The following is a 5,217-nucleotide window of genomic DNA, read 5'->3' as shown; positions in this document are numbered from 1 at the left end:
TTATCAACTCATTTTATAAAAAAGACCATTATGCCCTTCTGTTCACTAACCTGCATACCAAAATTGTACCCTCCATACTCAGATCTTTGACCAAAGCATTTGTGGGTCTTAGACTTTGAAGACGCCTTTGAACAAATAAAATTCAGTTTTGAAAACCCCCTTTCAAACTCAATGCCATCACCAGTAACCTAATTTAAGATTTGGTGATGGCATTGAGTTTTGGAAGGTATTTTATCAAAATTTAAGATCTTTGGGAAGTTTAAGATCTGTGGAAACCTTAGATTTTTTCTGCTTGGCCAAGTTTGGAATTCACATAACATATATATATTAAAGCTTAATAAATTTCAGCCACCAGTTTTATTGCAGGCATTAAAGTCTGTTGTTTTATAATTGGTTTATTGCAGTCATTAAATTTCAGCCACCAGTTATATATATCACGCTTTGGAAACGCTCATACGCTTTACAGTTAATAATAACATTTACAATAATAACATTCACATAATATAAGTGATTATGTATTAAAAAAAATTTGAAATATGATTAATCAATTCACATAACATATTAATACCAAAATATAATAACATTTACAATAATAACATTTACATTAATATAGAAAACCAAAATACATAAAACTAACTCCTAGCATCCGACTCCATATCAGAATCTACATCGACATCCATCGTAGACCTCCCTGTAGATTCCGTACCCGAATCTACATCCGGATTCTCTTCTGGAGTATGAGTGGGCATGATCCTCTCGTACATGCCATCCGAGGTATAGGTGGAGTCCTTAAGCCTTTGGAGGCGAAGGTTCACCTGAATACGGAATGCCCCATAAACGGACACCGCCTTGAAGTCCTCCAAGTCGTTCAACTCGATGTACGCCACCTCGATTCCCGGCACTACCATATCAATGCTGAAATAATCAGCAGTCGTGTACCCAAGCCACCTAACCATTCGGTTAAGTTGTTGGTACGTGAAGGTGTGAGGGTAGACATAGTCCACAAACCTCAACCTTTGATTCCACCGGACGGAGCCGGAAGAAAAGTGGAATCATATGGTGAAAAATGTGGGGTCGTAGTAGATGGGGGCATGAGCACCCGGTGCACGTTCGACCCATGTTGAAGCCATTATCGGAAATTATAATCGGAAGAAAGGTGGATTGTGATTGTGGATTGTGATTATGGATTGTGATTGTAATTTGTGGATTGTGATTGTGACTGGTATTTAAACACCATCGGAACCCGGCGATACATCTCCCTGACAATTTGAAATTGGCGGCACAAGAAACTGTAAAGGCAATGATGACGTCGCCACTCGTCAAATCAACGTGTGGCCATTAATTACGTTTTTGACACGCTTAAACATATTTTAGTGTGACCATTTATCACTTATAGCCACACATAATAAGTGTATCTGTGACAATAAAAAACTTAGAAAAAATAAAACTAACATACTCTTTGGTCACACAACCTCGTATAAGTGGCCATTAATTACATTTGGACACACTTAATATTTATGTGTGACCATTTCTCACTTATAGCCACACATAATAAGTGTATCTGTGACAATAAAAAACTTATAAAAATAAAACTAAGATACTCTTTGGTCACACAACCTCGTATAAGTGGCCATTAATTACATTTGGACACACTTAAAAATATTTAAGTGTGACAATTTCTCACTTATAGCCACACATAATAAGTGTATCCGTGACAATAAAAAACTTATAAAAAGCAAAACTAAGATACTATTTGGTCACACAACCTCGTATAAGTGGCCATTAATTACATTTGGACACACTTAAAAATATTTAAGTGTGACAAGTTATCACTTATAGCCACACATAATAAGTGTATCCGTGACCATAAAAAACTTAGGAAAAATAAAAAGTAAACTACTCTTTGGTCACATAACCTCGTATAAGTGGTCATATATTTTAAGCGTTTTAGTCACATTACTAATAAATACAATGGTTGTTCATCATATTTCGCCACTTTATTAAAAATGTGGCTAGAAAATGTGACATTAGGTCATACAACGTAATATAAGTGGCTATATCTTTTACCTTTTAAACACATCTCTTATCAATACAGTAGCCGTTTGTCACATTTAGCCACACTATTAAAACATGTGGCTAGTTAAATGTCACAGTTTGCGGCTAATGCATGTGTTTTTGGTCACATGTATCAAAGATCAAACAAACTATGACTGTAGGTCACATTTCGCCACACGTTTTTATAACGTGGCTAGTTTTTGTCACCGTTTTTTTCAAAGTGTGACGAAAAGTACCTGAGTAGGTATAGAATGGTCACATGAAGAATAATATGTGTGGCCAAAAGTTTCTGGAAGGTTTTCAAACATGGTCAAAGACCTTTTAGCCACACATTTAAGCCGAAGTGTGGCAAATCGCCCAGACCACATGTGTGGCCGAAGGTCGATATTCACGTAGTGAAATAAGCGAAAATCATGGAAACTTAATTATTGTATTTATGTAATTAAAATCATGGAAATACATTGAATATAGAAAATATAATGTAAATGCTTATTTGCAATAAATTATTATATTGCAAATCTTGTAATTAAAATCATGGAAACTTTATAACTTATTTATTGGGTTTTCCACATATAACGTAATTGGTTATATATAGAAAATATAATGTATCTTACAATATAATAACATAATAATGTTTAAGTCAAAGATATTGAAATATAAAAAGGTAAGGTGTAAATGTTATTATTTCTGTCAAAATAAGATGTAACAACTAATTAGAAAAGATAATAAATTAATAATAACAAAATTAATAAACTTATAATAATTATTATAAATTATAGAGATTATCATTAATAAATAGATAAATATAAGATACAAATAAATTTTTCTTTAATACATCGGTTCAGATTAAAATATATTAAATGGACTTTGACCAACAACAATATGTGGTTGATTATATAAAAATCAAATAAATTACATGAATTGCGAAAAATAAATAAATACATGAATAATAACAAAAATATATATCAATATTAAACAAAAAATAAGATATATTATCAACAAATCTTCAACCCACGAAATTAGCTATATCAAGTTAGGAACATAACCTGAAATGAAAAAATTAAATATTAATATTAATATCACATAATAAACAAATCACCAATTATGGAATATTTGAATTATGTAAACAAATGTAAAATTGATGTTCAAATTGATAACCAGAATATTTGAATCGCGTTACTGGAAAAAGGAAATAGGGATAATTTCCATTGTATCGTCGATTTTGATATATAAGCTAAAGAGATTATAAGAAAATCATATAATAATTAATATAAGTACAACAAAAAAACGGGAAACAAAAATCTTGCCGGAAACTTTATCGGAAAACATTACCGGAAAACCGTAATAATTTCAAAAATATCAATTCAATCTTGGATTTTGATATATACTAAGAGATATAATCTTATAACAATTAAAATAAATATAAAACCATATCGGAAAACCTTACCAGAAAAAGATATAACCTTGACGAAAAATCATATAACATTGTTGGCCATTAGAGTATAGTATATAACCTTACCGGAAAACGATTAATCCCGATCTACATTACCGGAATATAAAAGATGGTGGATGGTGGAGTTAGTAAGCCGAGAAGGGGGGGGGGAGATTAATATGATTAAGGTGGAAAATCTTAAGGTTTAAATATAGTGTGTGAGATGATTTGGCAATAGTAGGCAATGTTTTTAGACCCGGCCCGGACGTCGACCCGGAAGCCTTGCCGGGTCAAAGGTTGGACAGACCCGGGAGGGCGGAACGGTGTTTGACCCGGATGACATAATATATAATTTAAATATATAAATATAATATATATATATATATATATATATATATATATATATAATCTAAAGATTTTCTTTTTTAGTTAATTTTCATTGTTTAATATTTTGTGAAGATTCTGTTGTACATGCACTAATATACGTAGGATTTATTTCCATTTTTGAGTTAATTTCTATTGTCTACTTCCAATACAATGTGTTTTTTCAATATATATGATATATTTTTCATTCTTAAAGACATCAAGATAGCTTAGTTGGATGGTTTGTGTGCTATGTATTAAGACTTTCATCTTGCTCAAAGCCCAAGTTTGAATCCTAGTCCACACAACTAATTTTTGATTTATTAAAAAAATGTTTGATGACTTGGCAATTATGTGGCATTAATGTGGAGAAGCTTGTTGAATGACATGTGAACAATTGATGTGGAGACGCTAGTTGAATGACATGTGTACAAATTGTATTGCTTTAATAATATGTAAAGATTCCATATTCTTTTGCAGTGTGTTATCATTTAGAAACCCTAATTCTGGCAAACTCGAATCACGCACCACCATCTTTTAGCATTGATTATGAGCATTAATACATTCGATTATGAACATGAAGACTATCAAAATCGTACTCATCGAAATCGATTTGACTTAATCATCTGAAAAAGTATTCAATGGAGAGTCAAAGTCAAAGACTTGAATTGGGGAGTCAAGGTCAAAGGCGAAAATTATGGGGAAGGTTCCAATAGTTATTTTAAATAAATAGGCCTAGGGTCATATGTTTATCTTGTCTGTTTAGGTTTATCAAACTTTGGGGTTCTTACCCTTTATTCGGAGAATTGCCATCTTGAATCAGCAAACCTTTGTTCTTGGAGATTAACCCGTCTTGAATTGGGTCATACTATGTTACTTCTTCAATAAAATCAATCTTTTAAGTTTCCAGTTTCTATCATCATCTTTTACATGTATTAAAAGGTGCAAATTGATTCAAGGTATGTGCATCATTTATATATTGTATTTTAGGAATACGCAATCCATGCTTTGATTTCAAACATCACATAGAATTAAGTTCATGTTACTTATTTCGAACATATTTGTAATTAGTTTTGTTAGATTGTTCTAATTTGAGTAAATAAAGTTGAATGAAAAGAACAGATTTAGAAACGTGAATCATGTAGAAGATATACAGACGGATTTTCTTTATATGAATCTTTTATGATACTTAACTAATTTAATTTGCTTGAGATTGTTTATGTAATATTCGTCATTTTTTTAGCATTATTTATTTCATTATCATTCGGACGATCGTTACTAATAACTTTATTATTTTAGTTAGCTTTGATCATTTATTTTTCATTTCTTGCTGCGTCACTCGGTTTCGATTCTTTGTCTATTTATAA

Source organism: Bidens hawaiensis, unplaced genomic scaffold (genome assembly GCF_021521415.1).
Source record: "Bidens hawaiensis isolate Kalapana, Puna unplaced genomic scaffold, B.hawaiensis_p1.1 tig00028259_1, whole genome shotgun sequence".
In the NCBI taxonomy this organism is placed as follows: domain Eukaryota; kingdom Viridiplantae; phylum Streptophyta; class Magnoliopsida; order Asterales; family Asteraceae; genus Bidens; species Bidens hawaiensis.
Note: the sequence above shows the minus strand (reverse complement) of the source record.